The sequence below is a fragment of the Myodes glareolus genome, chromosome 11 (assembly GCF_982192425.1).
Source record: "Myodes glareolus chromosome 11, mMyoGla1.1, whole genome shotgun sequence".
Taxonomy (NCBI): Eukaryota; Metazoa; Chordata; class Mammalia; order Rodentia; family Cricetidae; genus Myodes; species Myodes glareolus.
In genome coordinates this window covers 77,897,838-77,918,393 of record NC_142036.1, presented here as the reverse complement: position 1 = coordinate 77,918,393, position 20,556 = coordinate 77,897,838, and the positions used below count along the sequence as shown (strand labels likewise).

The window sequence follows — 20,556 nt, the reverse complement described above, 5'->3', positions numbered from 1 at the left end:
TAAACCATCTAATTGGATACATAAGGAATTTTTCTGCTAAAAACCGTGAATTTGGAATATTCACAAAATAGATCTTTTGTAGGGACAAACAACTTCACTTTTCATTTTTTAAAATCAATATTTTTTAAATAAAAGAAAAAGATAGTGGTCAATAAATTCACTTTAGTTACATTAATGAGTATTACTTTTATTTTCTTAAGAGTCCTGAATGCAGCTCTCAGGCAGTATGTTATTTAGTCTTGTGTGTCTTAAGGTGCTGAACAAGGATTTCCTCATCCGAGGTTAACTAGAAAGAGCAGCACATATACTTAGCTGTGCCATACTTAGGATAACATTCTGACAGCACAGAGACACATCACAGGGTCACTCCTGAACCCTAAGAGGGCAGCTCCAGAGTCTGCAGCAGTTCTCGGACTGTCTTCTCCCCCATTTTCAGAAAGGCTGGCATGAGCCTCTTCATTCCATGAAGAATCAAGGTCCTTGACACACTGTCAACCCTGAGGCTAAAATTTGTCTGAGGAAGCCAGACCCTGAAGTCTAACGTACTTTTAATAAAAAATAAAACAAGACTGAACCTTTCACTCCTTTTCAGTCTTCAGAGTCACCTGAATGAAAAGTGATCCACTAATTCAATTACGAAGAGATAAGTAACAAGAACTATATATTTATAAATATAAAAGATAATATTTGATGAATTTGGACCAAGGAAGGAAGGAATTTACCTATATGTGAGCACTTATCCAAGAAATAGACCTTATTTCCCAAGAGTCAACTGTCATCCTAGGGGCTATGCCCACTTAGCAACAGTGCCCACTAGTGGTAAGGAGGACTGCAGGCTAGGAAGAACTATAATTAAAGATCGCCTTTAATTCATGTCAAACCTTTCAGGTTCCACAAATTTTTGTATGTATCCCTGGCAGATGCCTAAGGGCACTGCTGTCACTACATTGCTCTTGCAGACGAAAGAAAGCTGAATTTGGTATGAGTAGAAAAAACAGAGCTCAGACAGGAAAGGCTCAGAACAGCCTCAGCATGTTTCCTGAGATCCACAGCACATCTCTCTACACCTACATACCTTGGGGTTGGGCTCCAAGACTTTTCTTCAGTAATACTAACTGCTATAATGACGGCTGCTCCCCACGGAGCACACATGGTATCTTTCCACAGATGCTTCTCTGACCTTAAATAAACCCACTGTCTTTCCCCCTTGTTCAAACGTCAGTGATAGACTTCTTGAAAACTCTGTTTTTTTTTTCTCAATACCTGCTAGAATTCATTTTCCCATGCCTCATCTAAGCTAAGCTGATTCAAAATGTGGGAGTTTCTTTGACAAATATAGTTCCTATTGATATGTGTCTCCTATTTCTACCGCTAGCACTTCTGGGTGACAGCTGCAGGTTCTGATGACACTCTACAGTTGCTCGCTACTACGACTGCACATGACAGTGCTCAGGGAACTCAGGAGTCACACTAAAGGCTACATGAACCAAGAATGAAAGGACAAGCTCTTTCTAAGTTTGTAAAGCAAACATATAAATAACACAATTCAAGGAATCCATAAAATGTCCTTAAAACCTGCCTACAACTGTAAGTACTTAATATAATTAACACCGCAGTGACTGGGGTGAGGTCCTTATTCCCAAACCAAGAGCTTAAACACCTGCGGGAGAGCTGCAGACAGCTGCATCTATAAGGTAACACAGCCACTCTACAGGGCAACAGCGTTTACCATACTGACCCAACACCATCACTAGGACCTGACCTACTCCTTCCCAGAGAGTAAGGATGCATGAGGAGCTTACTATGCCTATCACAATGTGCATCTTCTGCTTCCTCTGTTCCCTGTAACAATCAAAATACCAAGCAATATTTTCTCATTTTTCTTTTTGGCAGGAGGTGAGTATTAAGCTGAGGCATCTGCCAGCCACTCCAGTTCTGCCATGTATACATCTACACACATAAAAGCTAATGTAATCATAAAGGAAGTGGTTTAGATGGATACCCGTGCCAGCTATTCACAGCCATTGAGGATGAGACCAGCTCAGTGTTAGCAACACCCACCTCTTTGCACCTGCTCTGGAATCCTCTATGGAGTTAAATGTGGTAGAAAAACAAATCTCTTAGCCAGGTAATGGTGTGCTGGAGGGAGAGAGGCTGCTTGTTGGTCCCCGGCCGCTTAGCCCTGAAATAATCACACAGAAACTATAGTATTTAAAACACTGCTTGGTCAATTACTTAAGTGCATTGTTAGCTAGCTCTTACATCTAGAATTAACCTATCTCCATTGTTTTACCACGAGGTTTATGGCCTACAAGAAAGGTTCCAGCATCTGTCTCCAGCAGAGCTACACGACTTCTCTCTGCCTCTGCCTCCTTTTTCTCAGCATTCAGTTTAGTTTCCCCCACTAGCTCTTTTCCCCTATAGCTCTGCTATGGGCCCAAATCAGTTCCTTTATTAACCAATGATATTCACGGCGTATAGAGGGGAATCCTACATCAGTGGTGGGTGCCTTTAATCCCAGAAAAGGTACATCTCTCTATACCTAAAGGCTGTTGAGTTTGGTCTCCTAGTACAGGCAGAGGCAAAAATATATCAGAGTTAGAGGCCAGCCCTGTCTACAGAGAAAGTTTCAGGACAGTCAGAGTTACAAAGAGAAACCCTGTCAGGAAGAAGGAAGGAAGGGAGGAAGGAAGGAAGGAAGGAAGGAAGGAAGGAAGGAAGGAAGGAAGGAAGGAAGGACGGACGGACGGGAGAAAGAAAACCAAAGGTGGGGAGAGGAGGAGAAGGAAGAAGAAGAAAGGGAGGTGGAGGAGGAGGAGAGGAAGAGGAAGAGGAAGAAGGAGGAGAAAGAATAGAAGAAGAGGAGGAGGAGGAAGAGAAGGAGGGAGGAGGGAGAGGAGAGGAAAGAAAGGGAGAGGGAGAGAGAGAGAGAGAGAGAGAGAGAGAGAGAGAGAGAGAGAGAGAGAGAGAAAGAATATCTTAACCCTTTACCAGGTATAAAAATGCACAAATCATTTCTGAAAATCAGGCAATATAGATTAAAGGTGTGGCAAAGACAGGGGCAACATGGCTTCTGCCTCACTACTGAGGAGTCTCCAGAGAACTCTGCAGGATCCTGAGTTCCCACTGAGCAGTCAAGAAAACAGATGGCTTCTCTTGCCCTAGGAGAAGTACTCCAACTAGGCCTTGCTCTAAGGAGTCCAGGAAAGGAGAAAGCCAGCGAAGGATAGTCAAGGGTATTCTTTTTTTCCAGTCCCTTCCTCAGTCCCTTCCTATGTCAAGGCAGCTGGCTGTCTATGAGAAAGAAACTATCCCAGAACATAGTATTAATTTCTGCAAGTCCTTACTCCACACCAAAAACATTAACCCGCGCAATCTCAGGGAAGAGCAACGGATGATTTGCTTTCAAGATCAGTAATGAAGAACCATTAAAGAATTCAGCAACACTCTTCCTCTATGGTCAGATTTTATATCTAGGTAGAAAAATACTATTGTCTACACAGAATGTGGTTTCCAACTGTGACAATGTTTATTAGCCTGGCAGAAGTATTTTCTGAGTAGCATTTGCCAGTTTTGAACAGATACAGTCAAGGTTCCAGTCCAGCCAATCAGTTCTGATAGGACATGGTAAAGCCTTGAAGAACATATACAAACAACCGGGCCTGAGAATCCTTCACAGCCACAGTCACTGTGTCCTGAAACCAGAGTGTCAGGAAGATGCTTCCCACCACTCAATCCCCGCCTGTTCCTGAGACTGTACAGGACAGGACAAGGACAGGTTTCACTATGAGTATCTGGCTAAAAGGTAATTCTTTTCTCATTTGTCATAGGAAGAGCAATATTATGGTCTAGATTTTAAATGTCCCTCAATGGGCCAAACATGGTGACACATAGCAGTGATCCCAAGACTTCAGAAGCTGAGATGGGGGTGGGAGACAGTGAGGTTAAACTTATCCTGGGATACACTTCAAGACTCTTTCTTTAAAAACAAAGGAACATCAATAACAAAGGGGGGAAACACTTTAAGGGTTCCCCAAAAGCTCACTTCATGCTACCTGAAGTAGTGTGGACTTCAGGAAGAGAGACCATTGGAAGGACTTAGGTCACTAAGGGCGGGCCTTTGAAGGGGATATGGGAACCTTGAAATTTTCTCCTCTTTTTCTTACTGGCTTCCTCTCCGCCATGATATTCTGTCAAGTCGTGCAGCAGGCCCAGAACAAAGAGGCCACGTGACCAGAGACTGCCATGAAGTAGGAAACTCAAGCTTGTCTCCTTTTAAGTTGCTGATCTCAGGCATTTTGTAACAGCAATCGAAAGCTGACTAATGCAGGCAGGATGGGGAAAGGGAAATGGGAACACAGCTAGGTTCTACTCCTGAATCATGTTCTCTATCCCTAAACCTTCTCTAGGCGTAATCACCTCTGGTTACTCTTTCAACTACAGAAGTAATGAAGTAGAACACTCCTCTACTCTGTTAAGATACCTTGGCTCACAAAAGAAACAAAAATTCTGTCACATGAATAGTGCCCTTCTTTGGTCACTGATGAAGGATCATTCACATTCACGAGAGGTGGTATTTTTGTTGGTTTCTGCAGTGCTGGATATTGAACGCAGGGTTGTGTGTTATACCAATGTACCATGGAGCTATATACCCCTCATCTAGAGTGATGTCTATTGCTATTTCCCTAAATCACACTCATGCTCCAAGGGCATTTTAAAACCAAGGAAAACTATTCAAAAGAACACACAAAGTGTTCTTTAGCAATATTATCCCATCTTCCAAAAATAATCTTATAAAATGAAAGCTCATACATAGATTAAATCTCTCATAACTTTATAACTGTCTAGGTTAGCTCTACCTCTTTGGGAGTTTTTTCCATACAAAGGGGTTTTAGGATTCTATGTACCCCTCCCTGCCCTCATCTCCCAGGATATAAAGAGATGTAGCTAGGCACTGAGTTTTCATGCTGAGGCTGTTCTCAGTAATTTGCCGGGTGGGCAAACTGGAAAGCAAGAACCTTTAACAGGTACTTCACAGAATATATCCAACTGTTAATATGCACATAAAAGATATCAAGCTTCAAACAGTAATAAGAGAAATATAATTTAATGCCATAATGATAAAGCCTTATACAGATGTCAGAAAGACTAAAATCAAAATGACTTACCAAACTAAATGTTGGTAAGATTATGGAATTCAAACTCCAATCTAATAAAGTATAAATGAGTACAATAGAAAACTGTTCATGTCTTTCTTTATTGGAGTTTCTATTGCCATGACCAAACACCAGGACCAAAAGCAAGTTGAGGAGGAAAGGGCTTATTTGGCTTACATTTCCACACTGTAGTTCATCACCGAAAGAAGTCAAGGCAAAAACCTGGAGGCAGGACTGCATACTGGCTTGCCCATTGTGGCTTGCTCAGCCTGCTTTTCCCATAGAAGCCATGACCACCATCACACCAATCGCATAAAAAAAATTTAAAAAAAGGACATCAAACAGATCTTATGGAGGCATTTTGTCAATTGAGAGGTTTCCTCATTTCAGATCACTCCAGCTCAGGCCAATGTGACATAAAACTAGACATCACAATTGGTCCCTTGTCAACTTAACACACAAGCACATCACTGTTAAGCTATATCTCTTTCCTTCTTATTCTTCCTTAAGTTCACACATTAATATTTAAATCAATATAAATTTTAAAAGTCCCATTGTCTTAAATTCAAACACTTAAATATTCAGTCTTCTTAAAATCACCAGACTCTTCTAAAACCCAAAGAGTGAGTCAGGTAGTAGTGGCACAGCACTTGGGGGGAAGGCTAGCCTGGTCTACAGTATGAGACTCATGCAGCCAGGGTTAAACAGAGAACCCATGTCTTGAGACATCCCCTTCAGAGAGCAGGGGAACAGTAAAATCCAAAGGCTTCTAAAACTCAAAGTCTCAACTCTGAGCTCCTGTAAAAACAAAAGAAATCAAATATTTTCTTCCTTCAAGAGGGATGAATCGGGGTACAATCACAATATGAACAAAGCAAAACCCAATTCCAAAAGTATAAATAACTCAACGTCTAATTCTCTGGGATCCTCCAACTGGCTCGTCACTTCTTCACTCGGCAGCACACACAGCTTGTCTTCTAGACTCCAACCGGCTCCACCCCATCACTGCTGCGTTCTTCATGATCATGCCATGGTACTGGCATCTTCAAACTGTTGGGCCTCTGCTGTGACTGGGATTCACTTTTCCCAATAGCCTCTCCAGGCCTCTCTTCAGAGACTCCTGCCCTGTCACGTGACAAGCCTCAGCTGCTTTCCATGACCTCCTCACACCTTCAAAACCCATACCCCATGGGTGACTACCAAGTTTGGTTGCCAGAATGAGGTACAATCTTAGCCACTTCTGGAGCACAGTTTATGTATGCTAACCCTGAGGAAACACTTCCCAGAAGACTTCACCTCAACGATGCTGGTCTCCTCTTAATCATCACGGAGTCTTTAGCCCCCACTGACTAGCATCCATTGTCCCAGCAAAGCACAAGTTTTTCTCTAGTAGTGAATGCTTTTCACTCATGTAAATCACAGCTAACTTTTCAGCTCTAGCTGACCAGACACAACAGATTCTTCACACAAAAGGTCCAGTAGGTTCTTTACTTTCTTCCCTCTGAAACTTTTCTGATGTGGGATGACCTGCTGTATATGTGTTGCTTTTATTAGACAATTAATAAAGCTGTTTTGGCTAATGGCTTAGCAGAATAAAGCCAGGCAGGAAATCTGAACAGAGATATATAGAGAGAGTAGGCAGAGTCAAGGAGACATCATGTAGTTGCCAAAGGAGAAGGACATATTGGACCCTAACCAGTAGACCACAGTCTCATGGTGATACACAGATGAATAGAAATGAGTTAATTTAAGATGTAAGAGTTTGTTAATAAGAAGCTTGGGCTAACAGGACAGTGTTATAATTAATATAGCTTCTCTGTGATTATTCGGGTCTAGGCGAGTGGGGCAACTACATATACAAAAAGCTTGAGAAAGCTTGGGAAGAAATTCTAAACATAAAAGAACAGAGTTAAGCACGGCTTCTTGGTTGCAGCATTTTTTCAGGTGGGCTCTGTTTGTTAGAGGCAAGTGTGTTTCCTTTAAGAGAAGGTTTCCTGACTCAGCATTAGCAGCAACAAATTGTGTGGCTTCTTTAAGAAACAGCAGCTTCCAGGTTTGTGCTGGCAGCATGAACTCTGGCTCTTTCAGGAGGTCCTGCACTTACATGGGGTTTGTTAGCAGCGTGCTACTGGTTTCTTAATCACGACACAGACCGCTACTTCCCTGGAGCTGGGGCAGTGAGCATGACTCACAGAGGCAGGGAACATACCTCTGCCATATTGGATGGGGTAGAACGAGCAGGCATGACTGTGGAGTTGGCTCAATCCACACCTGCTTAGCATTAAAAGAAAAGGTACTTCAGGTCAGAAAATGATTACAGATAAACAATAAAGACATAAAGACAGATTCCTCTAAATGGGTTACAATGTTGGATAAATGTACATGGGCTTAGGAGAGAGAGAAGAAAGAGCACGGACAGTAGTAAATTAAAAGAATAAAGAGAGTTAAAAAGATATAAGCCAGGTAAACATGAAATATACACAGAGAGTCTGGATTATGCAAATTATTGTATTTTCTTTGAATATTTTTTTTACTGTAGTGAGACATTTGATTCTGGAGGCTGCTAAGTTAAACCAACATAAAAGTATCTTGACTTCAAAATTTGACTCTAAGGATATGTTACTTTGGAAAAGGGGTTCTTCTTTTGTTTCCACAGAAGATGAGAACCTGTGGAGTTCTTCAAGGCTAATATGATTTGATGGAACAAGACTCCCCAAAAGATCCACAAACCCTAAAATAATTTTCCCAACAAACAGCAGGAAGAAGTTTGGAGAAAACTCTGCCAAAATTTCCATAATGATTACTTATAAATGTTTATTTTCATTTAAAAAGGGTTGATTATAAGGGATTAAAGGTCACAGTCAATTTAAAAAAGGGGGGAGAATTCGTTACATTGGTATGGATCTTAATACATATTGAAGGTTGATTTTCTTATACTATGTAGACTATATCTGCTCTTGTTTAAGGCACTGTGTTTGTACACCTAATTAAAAAATGTAATGTGTAAGAAATACAGATTAATAGTCATCTATAATGTAATTATGTTTGTTAGGTTTTCTAGATGAACAGAGATATATTACAGATGAGTATTCTTCAAATATTTCAAAGACCTACAGAACATAACATTTAAAATGTTTTTAGAACTTAGAGTTTTACTGACAGTGAGGCATGTCTGCTTCTGGCAGCACCAATTACTTCAGAGACATTGATGGACACTGAAGAAACTCGTTATGGAATTTGCATTCAATGTGACAAGGCTACCCATATGGACAAGAAACTGTTCTTGCCTGGAAAGCTTAAGGGTATGCTACATGAACAAGACAGAAAAGTTTAGCAAGACTGCTAAAATTTCCAAAAAATAGGATGGTCCTCCAGGGTTCCTGCGTCACAGAGGAAACTGCCAGACATTCTGCAGGGCACAAAAGAAACCAACTGATGAAATTTGCCATTACAAGGCAGAACAGATCTTCAAATTTCCTGCTTCATGGAAAAGTCTGCTAGATACTATGGGACTGTAGGCTGAAGATGGATGCCCCAACATTACTGAAGAACTTTGGGTGACTGGCCAGGCAGCAAAATGTCTCTGTCAATTCTAGAACTTTGGAAGTTGCTTACAATGCACTTCCTGTTCCTTAGGTAATATCCTTCTGTGGTATTTGAAGAGTTGAAGACAGATAGTTATAGTTATAATTTTCCTTAGTTATGATAAAGGATAAATTAGATATAAAACTTTAGACTCACAAAGATAGGATAAATGATAGAGTATTTTCCTTAATTTGCCAAATGTAAATGGACTAAATAGTGTAACTATAATTCTTGCTTAATAACTATTTTATTATAGGTAATTTTACTATGTTAAAGTTAAAACTTTCCTTTTTATTTAGACAGAAGAGGGAGATTATGTAGGATGTCCTTCTGTGTTGCTTTCATTTCATGAATAAAGCTGTTTTGGCCAATGGCTTAGCAGAGGAAACCAAGGTGGGAAATCCAAACAGAGATAGAGAAAGAGAGTAGGTGGAGCCATAAGACACCATGTAGCTACCTAAAAAGAAGAACACACTGGATCTTTACCAGTAGGTCACAGCCTTGTGGCGATATGCAGATTAATAGAAATGAATTAATTTAAGATGTAAGAGTTAGTTAATAAGAAGCCTGAGCTAACAGGACAAACAGTGTTATAATTAATATAGCTTCTGTGTGATTATTCGGATCTGGGCAGCTGGGAAATGAACAAGCAGTCTCTGTTTACACTTTATAACCGAGACCTTCATTGCCTTAACTGCTCTCAGCATTCTTATCTTCCAAGTTTCTACAGAACAGCTCACTGAACTCTCAACACCCAATTGTTCTTTAGCCCAAAGTGCTGAAGTCCTTCCATAATCTTTCCCAAAACAAGTCTGTCACAGCAGCACCCAACTATCCTGGTACCGACTTGTCTTAGTAAAAGTTTCTATTGCTGTGATGAAACACCATGACCGAAAGCAAGCTGGGAAGGAAGGGCTTTGTTTGTGTTATAATTCCACATCGGAGTTTATTATTGGGGGAAGTCAGGACAGGAACTCAACAGGGCTGGAACCTGGAGGCAGAAACTGATGCAAAGGCTCATAAAGGAGTGGTACTCCTTGGCTTGCTTATCATGGCTAGCTCAACCTGCTTTCTTATAGAACCCAGGACCACCAGCCAAGTAATGGTACAACCCACAATGGGAAGGGAACTCCCCTATTAATCACTAATTAAGAAAATGCCCTACATCTGTATCTCGAATCTTATGGAGGCATTTTCTCAATTGAGGCTCCCTCCTTTCAGATAACTCCATTGTGCAACAAGTTGACATAGAACCAGCTAGCACAACTTTTTAGGACTCAGTAGTAATATACACATGCTCAACCAGTAATGCAAAACGTACTCACCTGGAAAGATAAACACAAATGTTCATATCAGCAGTATTCTTACTAGGGTTGAACAATGTCTATCATATGTAGTTACTGTATATCCTTGCACGGGAATATTATCTACCATTGAAAATGAATAAGTTACTGTGATACACAGTATAGTACATAAATAAATCTCACAAACAAAACCAGGGGGTCAGAAGTCATACTTTCAAACTCCTAGAAGTATGGGATAGAATCGTGGTTACGAAGGGAAAATGGACATGAAAAATGTTGGTCAAAGGATACAAAATTTCAGTTTGGAGACATAAATTTTAGAGATTCATCAAACAAAATGGCAGTCATCAACACAAGTATGTTGTGTACTTGAAAACTACTTGAGAGCTTTCAATTGTCTGACACAAACAGAAAGTAATGCATCATGAGCTTGACTTAGTTATTCTACAATGCACACCTATATCAAAACATGTTGTATACAATTGACACATATGATTTCACTTGTCTATTAAAATCAAGGCATAGAATATAAAAGTGCTACATATTTCTAGAAACTTCTAAGTGCTGGCTGTGAATTTTAAGGGGATCAACTCTAAAGTACTCAAAACCGCGGCGTATATAATCTGTAGGCAAGAGTTACATAAGAAAAACAACACTGGCAGAATCATTAATAGACTAGACAGTGACGAGGAATCCCAGAGGAAGCAGTTGTCTAGTTCCACACACTACTGTTTCTTTTCTATCTACCAGATTTGCATAGTATCTGCAGGGAGGCAAGCAAACTACATGCCAAGATCCCTATTCCTGCTTCTGAAGGGCTTCAGTTCCGTGGGGCTGGAGAGCAAAGACAGTTCCTAAAAAAGGCATCTGAGTTCAGAATTCTTCATTCATTCTTTTACCAAAATTAAGTATAAGATAAACCACTGTGTAACTGGCAATATTAGAAAGAGATCTGAAAGTCTCATTTTGCACTTACCAGAAGAAAATGGGGAGAAAGACCCTCATTACTAGCACCGAACTCCTTCCACAAGCACAGCATCCTAGCATCATAGTAGAGGTTTGCTTGGTTTTGTAATTACTGTTATAGTTGTCTACAGATCTAATTTTAAAGGACTGATTTCAGGAACACCCAGCTTTACAACCCTGAGCAGCAGGACAGCTTCCTGGCTGCTATTTAATGATAGGGTAGATTAAATTCATCAAGAACAATACTGACTTCACAATCACTAGGAACTATGAGCTTTCACCTTAGGTTATGTGAGGCAACACATTTCAAGACAGCCTAAAACCAAAACAAAAAACCCTTCCTGATTTGTGAACTGCCAGACAAAACATAGATACCTGTAGCTACAGAAAGTGACTAGAGCACACATCACGTGCCCCAGAAATCAGACACTTCCCACTTCCAAGAGTCAAACCAGAGTGTGGGAAAGAGTCTCATGGGATCCATTTGTCACCTTTACAAAAGCAGTGACCCTCAGACTGTGACAACTGGAAACTGTTTAGATTTACTGATCTACAACTAGATTTGTTTGTCTTAAAGATTGTACTTCTATCTTGTTTCCCAAAAGAAAGCAAGCAGGCTCTATAAATAGAAATATAAAGATGATTTCCTTTTGGCTTCTACTGAACATACTGAAGGTGATGGAAGCAGAATCCATCTGCTTCCACAATCACCAACTCACATGGTAACTGTTGGGTAAACCCCATGTGGGCAGCCAGAAGGGATTATTCCTGGTCAATTAACCATACAGGACACTGAGACTCCACACAGCACCCAGTACAGATGCCAGCTAGAGCTATGGTCCCGGCTTTAGTCCTGGGTTCCTCTTCAGTTGCTCCCTACTAACCTAATTCCATCAAACCACCCACGGTGAACAGACTCAGAGAAGGCAGCAAAGCAGGCAGGCTTTCCAAAGGTCATCAGGAAGCAAATATTTGCCATCTTAACCCCAGAAACATCTTCTGGGGCTGCACACCTATGTGCATCTGCTCCCTTAATTTGCCTTCCTTGCATTAGAGATTAATACCAGCAAGAGAAGGCAGAAGCCAGCAAGACAAGGATGGCCAGTGATACCCTTCTGGTCAGCAAAAGATGACCCACAAAAGCCGACTAGAGACTCAATGTGACCCAGACTCAGCTGAGAGTGACACAGAAACCTCACCCAAAGTATGGTAATGTAAACAGAAAATTGTTCCCTGGGGACTGAGATTAAATCTCATATACCATTCCCTACACCAAGCCATGCACACAACTTAAATCACTTGTTCTTTCATATATACAGTTTGTTTTGTTTGGTCTTAGCTTTCACCATGGAATTCCTGGCCCTTGGGGTAAGGAAAAGGCAAACTCCATTGCTAATCTGAGACATTATGCTCAGCACGTTTTTGTGAGTTCTGTCTTACCGCGATGTGGAAAGAAAACTGGCCCACTTGGTAATTAACTTGCCAAGGTCCCGTTGCAGACACAGGGCAGAGCTGTGATTCACAGTCAGTTCCACCCCATCCCAAAGCTGCCTTCTTCGCAGGATATCAGCTTCACTTCAAGTGTGACACATGGGAAAACAGCATCTGTGTCAACTCCAGGTTGGACAGAACTGCAGAATCTCAAGAGCCTTAGCAGTTGGCTGAGCGGGAGTCAGCATTCAAACATGATCCCCTCGCATTTCCAGCTTTCCACTGAGCATTGCTCCACCAAGCCAGGAAAGAGGGAAGAATGTCTCCACCCACAGGACAACTGCCTCAGCCCCAGTGGTGTTAAACATACTTAGAGCATCATAACTCTTGGCTCAGACACACTGATGCTCACATACTATGATTTAGCCCATGGAGGTCTGAATACAGTTTGATTTAAAACAAGGAGGGAGATCTTGACAAAATTCTGGGAACCACAGTCAATTCTGAAGGGAGATGCTAAGTATGAGCTGCCAGATCATTAGAACCTCTGCTGGCTGAGGATCAGGGAGCCCAAATATGGAATTTGTCTCAGGAGGGGAATCTAGAAACAGGAGGGGATGGGAAGACAAAGGGCATTCAGCACTGACCCAGGCGGGAAGGAGCAAAATCCTTTCCATTTGGGGGAGGGGTGTTTACTGAAGGTTCACAGAGGACCTTAAAGGTCCCACAGACAAGGAGAAATAAGTAAGCCAGATGGGTTTCCAGTAGCAGAAGCTGATGTTTAGGCTGCTTTTAAACCTCTCAGGCCACTACACACTTTTTCCTACTCTTTAAATTGAGCTGTAATTCGTGTACCATGAAAATTATCCTTTTAAAGTATGCAACTCAATAGTTACCAAAAATTATGTAACCATCACCATCTAATTCCAAAATATTACATCACCCCCAAAAGAAAACCCCATGCTCACCAGAGTCACTTCCTGTTTCACACTCATTTCTAACACCCTGGGCTTTCTCTTCTGGGCAGTTCAGAAAGAATTCTGTGGCTCTCTCTTCTTCACATAGTAGGCTCAAGGCTCACCCGTGTTGTAGCGTGAATCCAAACTTCATTCCTCTTCACAGAAAGACTGTTTGCCATTGTGGGGACATACTGTGTTCTGTTTATTCGCTGGTGGATAGAGGAAGGTTCTTACCATCTTTGAGCTCTATGACTAATGCTGCTATAAATATTCACTCATAAGAGTGTATCTTGACATGCTTGCACTTCCTTTGGGAATATACTTAGGAGTGGGGGGGGCTTCTTTTTGTAGACCTTGCTTTACATTTTGAAGGGCCATCTAGCTGTTTTCCAAACTGCCTGCACAGTTTACATTCCACCACATGAAGGCCCAATTACTCCCTGTGTCTTCTGCTCCCAGTCACTCTGATAGATGGGAGGCATCTCCTTGTGGTTTTGATTTAAGTTTCCTGGCTGACTAATGGCACTGAGCAAATTTTCACATTCCTCTTCAAAGGAATAGCTATGCAAATTCTCTATCTACTTTCAAATTGGGTGATTTGCCTCTTTCTTGTTGAATGGTGAGAGTTCTTTCTTGCTATTTTTGAAACGCTAGGGAGAAACTCTCTTCCTGGAAAGTCCTTCTCATTACCCAGCATTCTTCCATGGAGCTGCAGTCCGAGTTCCACTATGCAAGGACCATGGTGTTCTATCATCAACTCCACTCTCCCTCCCTGAGCCAGTCCTCCTCTTTGCAATCCCCCAAACTTCAAGCCTTCTACTGCCCACAAACATCTTTTCTGCCATCATCAGAACCTACCTGTAGCCTTAGTGACTTTCCAGAATCGAGAAAGCACAGAACAGGTGTTTTGGACCACCACCACCCCAGGGTCTCTAAGACTCAAGCTGAGCAAGGCATCATTTCATGTTTTGTGCACCTTGATAGTCATCCACACAGACACAACTGTTTGTCCCCAGGGTCCTACTGCATCATACCACCAACCCAAAATGCCCTGCGTGGGGGGGGGGGTCCCTATTCACGCTACCCTGCCCCTTTCTGAAGATTTTCTTAACCACCACGGCTTAAAACTCTCCCTCTGCAGTACAAGCCAGTCATCCCTTACAGAATTCATTAATCAACCAATATCCAGAAAATGTCCCTAACATTTTAGGAATATAGTAGGTGAAGCCACTTCATCCATACTAGTATTATAGAGCATATTAGAATTGTTAGTACATCCTAATTTAGTGGAACATCCCCTACAATTCATAAACAAACTCAATAATGACTTGTGATGTGAGAAATCCTGACTAGAATGAATATGAGCGAGTATCTGTTGACAGTATTCAATGGGGTACACCTCAGTTTCTTTGATATGACGGTGCGCATGTTTAGCGTCTCTGTATGAGAGGAAAATAATAGGTAGCATTCCCCAAACTGATTTGTGCTCTAGAAGAACACACCTATTACCGTCCACCCCAACAGCATCCTTCCAACACACTCAGAACTGCTGAGCTAATCTAATTATTGCTCAATTCTATCAGCGGGACAGCACTGAGGAGAAAACACTTTCTATGGAGACAACAAAGTATATTTGCTTTGTTTTCTAATGTCATCTGCTGGTGGAAACTCTTAGCATGTTACCAAAAAAAAAAAATACACATGGACTCAAAATGTGGAAAAGCTGTCTGCTTTTTAAAGATTTTTTGAAATGAAGAACAAATAGCAAACAAATGTATTTTAGAACTGAGCCAGCGCTGTGTTCCAGAGACCTTTTTTGCTCAAAGCGCCCTCAGGAAGGCTCAGAATGGTGCTGGGTTTTGACTCCCTGTGACCCCAGCACCGACAGTGACAACCAAAGAGAAATGAAATATGATAATGATTGTCGCACAATAGACGTATTAAGAGAACAAAGACAGCAGGGAGTTCCTGCTGAGAAAAGTCAACAACAGTGACAAGAAAGGGACTACTCACACTCATGAAAGAAAACAATCAGAGTAGCAGCAAAAGTAAGCGTACCACCCAAAGTACACACACCAAGTTGTGGGGAGGAGGGTTGAAGCTGGAGCGGGGCTCCTGCTAGGAGAACCACTGAATCTTAAGACTGGCAACTGCTCCTTCTCCAGGCACTGATTATAGTCAGGAAGGCAGGCTCGGGCCTTCACTTTTATCTACTAAAACATTAAGAGGCACACTTGAGTTTTTGAATAGGCTTCTGATTTACTGATAAGTTTCCCCACTGTTAATCATTTTAATGCTAAAACAAAGCCCAAATGGAAAGCCAAGATAAAGCGTGAGGGTGAGCCGGATTCCATTTGGCCTGGCAACATATGAAGTAGTGAAAGTGCTAACTGATCTCATATGCCCAGATTTGGGTGCTGTATTACATAAACTTCATTTCTTCCCCAGAAAACCGTCCTGCCCCAAGGAGTCTCCTAGTGCCTCTCTGAGGCAAACTAGTTAAAATGCAGACATGATCAATCTAGGTCATAGCAAGTCATAGCAAGATCTCGCTGCACAGGACCATCGGCAGTGTGGGAGACAAGGAAAGTGCTTTGGATTGGTTGAATCTAAACAATGTTAAAAAGCTAATTCACTCTGGCACCCTGCTGATAATGCACAGCGGCCTCTGAAAGCTGGAGGTCACTGCCAAGGCCGTCATCCCTCAGAAAGCACGGAAGATCTTGACTAAGTCTGATCGCCATGGGTCAACTGGCACGGGGTCCACTTCACACTTCTAGAAGGCCTGAGCAAGCTATGTCTTCAGAGAAAACATCAGTAAAACTCCTTTTTAAAATGTGCATTCTGGTCATTTTATCTGTCCCTTGAACCACATCGTTCCAGCCATCAGGGCTGTGTGCAAACTAAATGCCAAGAGCCTCAAAAAGAGAAAAAGAATACTTGTTGGACTTAACCTGTTGTGCCACGTTGCTTTCTTTTGCTGTAGGAAACGTCATGACCAATAGCAACTTGGGGAAGAAAGGGTTCATTTGGTTTACGTGTCCCAATCACAGTTCGTGCCTGAAGGAGGTCCGGGCAGGGATTCAAGCAGGAACACAGGCAGGATCTTTGGAGGAACACTGCTTACTGGCTTGCCACCCTGGCTTGCACAACTTGCTTACTTAAAGAACCCAGGAACACCATTCAGGGTGCTACCACCCACACTGGACTTGAGCCTCCCACATCAATTATAAGTAAGAGACTGTCCCAAAGGTTTGTATACATATACAGATCACCAATCTCTCCCTACCAGAGCATGAGCACCATGTCTACCAAATCTCTAGAGACCTGAGACTAAGTACTTGACAGTAAGAAAGGGGCAATCTTATCTTTTTGTAAAATTGTTCATTTGAAAAGCGACTAGGATCACTAAAATGAGGAAGGGAAGCTGGCACGTGTCCTGGAGTTCAAAATGCTTACAGCAATTAAGAAACCCTGCTTCTACTATGAAGAGCTAAACTCCTGGTAATTTGGAACAGCCCTCATCTCTCTTTCTCCTCCTATACAAATAAGCGGTTCTATAGACATGGCTTGGGGAACAGCCCAGCATCATCTGAGACTAGTTAGAAACACAAACTGCTGTACCTCTGCTCTAAACCTAGAGGCTGGAAGTGGAAACCAGCAATCTATGAGTTAGCAAGGCCTAATGCTCATATTTGGGAAGCTCTGTTCTAGGCTCAGGGTGTGTTTCTGGGGAAGCTCGGGACCCTCATGAAATCCTTGTTAACTGGGTGGCCTGCAGTCTCTCCTGTCCTTGCCTCTTAAGCTGGTGTTTAGTCTCACAGACTGTTTTTACCAAAGAGGGGTTGAGTCCTTAGTTCAAGGTCACTAAGAGAAGAGAGGTCTAAGGCAGGACTTGCTGATTTCCTCACCAGTCTTGAATCACAAAGGAAGGCCTTGCTGACACAGAGGATTCTGGGGCCCCAAACCTGTGAGCGGTATTAAGGCAGGCCCCACTGTCTCCTCCATTATACCACACTGCCTCCCTCAGACAGAAAAGAGGGATTTCCAACCCATAGACCCAAGAGAAACTGGGCAGCCAGCGTGTGTAATCGCTGTTTCCACAGATCTCAGCAACTAAACCTTGTAGTGAACCTCCTGCATAGCGGGAGGAGACTTGGCTGGCTCTGTCATCATCAAGAATAAACAGACTTTTTAAAACCTGGGTACAGTATACAGTGACAATACAGAAGGCGCAGACACCGCCTTGTTTCCTTAGCTCTCTCCATTTCCACGGTGTCATTCAAGGCTCACAACTGCCACGGAGAGCAATAGTGTCACCACCATCTCCTATTTGTTACAAAGACAAAATGAGAAAAGCCCTGAAGTCCAGAGTGGGTAACAGCTTGCCCACCCGGCCTGTCATCAGGGAACTCTGGGACTCTAGATGTCTGTCTAACTGAAGAACCTGGGTGGAACAGCCCCACCAATGGGATCTGGACATCTGGAAATTCTCCCCAAATGTGCAGTCCCCAAAGGGAGAACCCAAGAGAAAAGCGTACAACAGAAACGGCGAGGTCTTAAAACACTAGCACTTCCTCACAGGGTCCCTTTAAACACTTCACACACAAACCAGCCAAGGTGCTCAGCCAAAAGAGAGGAAAGGAAGAAGAGAAAATCAAAAAGGGAAGGAAGAAAGAGAGAGAGGCTTATTTCTAGCCTGCATAATCATTCCGGGCTTCCTCCCATAGCTGCCTCCTAGGCAAGGCAAACAACCACTCAGCGCCCAGGCTGAAGCTCCTCCACACACTTCAACCCCCGCTACTCCACCTTCCCCGACACCCCACCCTGTTATGACAACTCCGCTCTCACTGGTGTGTAGGCAAAACCCTAAAACTCAAAACAAGAAGTGAAAAAAAGTGGATCCAGGACGAACACAGACATCCTCCATATCCTTGCACTATGCTACAGCCAGGCTCAGACCCTTGAGTCTCCCAAAAGACCTTAGGAGCCAATGCCAGGAAGCAGACAGCCCTCTGCCGCTGGCTTTGCGCCTTCCCACAAAGTCCGGGTAGAAGAATGCTAGAAACAGGAGAGGGTCGCTGTGAAGTCCAAGGCAAACAAGCTCCCATGCACTCTTTCTGAAGAATTGTGCACCATTCGAAACTCTCTAACTGACCTTTGGGTCCTGGGGTCTGTGATGATGTAAACCTGGGAAAAGTGGGGGGTGGGGGGCAAGCTATCATCTACCCCAGACCCGCCACATGTGTGAGCCGAATTCTGGAGTGCTCTTAAAAAATAAATAAATAAAAATAAAAATAAAAATAAACGGAGCTCAGAGGAGGCCTTGACCTAGCCCCGGACCACTTCTTAGATTAGTCACAGGAGAGGGAAAAAAAAAAAGCCATGGGGGCCAAAAGCATCTGCCTCAGTTTTGGTAGCAACGATCTTCCTAAAGACACCAGGATTCATAGATTGGGGTGATTCGCTGATTTCAGCTGAGAGAGCTCTGACTAGGGGCACAGCGACCCACTGAGTTCTCCATAACCAGAGCCTCCAGGCGGCACCCTTGGGGGCCGTTCTGCCGAGCCGGCCGTGCAGACCTAAGGGCTCCACTCTGCCACTAACTTTCTCACAGGAAACTGTCCTCTAGGCTAAAACCAATATTGCTCGCACTCCAGGTCCCGGGTTCGGGGAGAATCAGCAAGCCAGATCCCCTTTCGCGCGCACAAAGCAGCTGCACCAGGCGTGCAGCCCTCTCTTCCCGCCGTCCTCCAACTTGCTCGCGCCACTCTCCGCGCGCCTACCACAGGCTTTTGCCCCGCGCGGCACGCATCCCAGCCGGCAGCTACCGTTGCTGCCACCGTACGCCGGGTGGCCTGGCCTCCCCGCGTCCCCGAGCTTACCGTGCAGCCCGGCTCGTGCTCGGGCGGTGCCTACTGTGCGGCACGCGTCCCAACCGGAGACACTGCTCCCCCGCGGCTGCCCCGCGCGGAGACCGGGTCTGCGGACCACACTGGCCCGGCTCGACTGCTGGCTGCTCGCTGCTCGCCGCTCCCGCGCGGGCTCCTGCTACTGCGCGGCGAAGAGGGAGGGGCTGGGGAAACTCCTGGCAACTCCAAGTCCCAACACCGGAGCTCCAGCTGCAGCCTCGCGCCAGCCCGCTGCCGCGAGTGCGAGCTAGCGAAGCCAACCTGCCCCCGCCGCTGCCTATGAGCATGCCCAGTGCGGCCGTGGGCGAGCCAGAGCGCCCTGGCCCGGGGCAAAGATCGGTGGCATAGGGCTCGGGGGATGGGCCTCAGGCCCGGAGCCCAGGGGACAAGTGGAGGAAGGTCCGGGGGAGCCGGTCAGCGAGAGCAAGGCAGGGAGAGCCTCAGGGTTGTGAGAAGTTTGTGGGCTGGAAAGGTGGGTTGATTTTGTGAGCCTCTGCCAGCTGGTATTAAAGGACAACCAGAAAACACGCTACAGGAATGTGGGCCCAGCAGGTGGAGTTTTATTCAGTCCCAAGCTTACCTAGGGTGACAAAATCCAAGAGCTAATGGGGCCTGGCAAGCCCAGTTAATGAGGGAAGAGGGAAGGAGGAGGCCAGTTTAAGAGAGCTCCGCAGGCGGAGCAGCTGTCCTGCTAGAGATGCCCACTGCTATCATGAAAGAATTAGACCTGGGTTTGCTGGATTTTATTTTATGAACAAATAAATAATTGGTCGACATATAGCTTTTCTCATGCAAATTATTACGGTTATTGAATCTTGCCAGAGAATTAAGTAGTAATAACAACAACAACAACAACAACAACAATAATAATAACAACATTCTAGAGTCTAGACCAAAAACCCATGGCTGGGTCCAGTGGCTGCTCAGCCTGTTTGAACCAAAGAGTTCTGCAAAGAGATGCTAAGGGCCTGCCCAGGGTGGTTTAGGAAGGTGCTGGAAAGGATCCAAGATGATTCAGCCTGCCTTCAAAGTGCAAGGGGAAATAGGTTTTCCTGACAGAAGCGAGCTAACGATAAATGCTGGCGCATTCAGAGAGGTAACTAGTGCGGAAAGGGGCTTTGGGAGCTAACTGTGAGGACGCTTCAGGAGTACGAACATCTGACCGCGGGGGGGGGGGGGGGGGGAGGCGGTTACTGCAAGATAAGCTAGATTCAGTCTAGCTGCCAGAGAGCCCCTTCAAGGC

General features: G+C 43.9%; 1 protein-coding gene across 2 annotated transcripts in view; it reads right to left on the bottom strand.

The window, feature by feature from the left end:
* Positions 1-19,567, bottom strand: part of Stxbp6 (syntaxin binding protein 6) — a 220,854-nt gene extending 201,287 nt beyond the window's left edge. The window contains exon 1 of one of the 2 annotated variants that reach the window (XM_048415670.3): positions 19,287-19,567. The gene's annotated coding sequence lies outside the window, so the exon portion shown is untranslated. Of the gene's footprint in view, positions 1-13,410; positions 13,550-19,286 lie in introns of those variants that run through there. The other variant, XM_048415669.3, reaches the window with a different exon arrangement.
* Between the last annotated feature and the right edge of the window lie 989 nt (positions 19,568-20,556).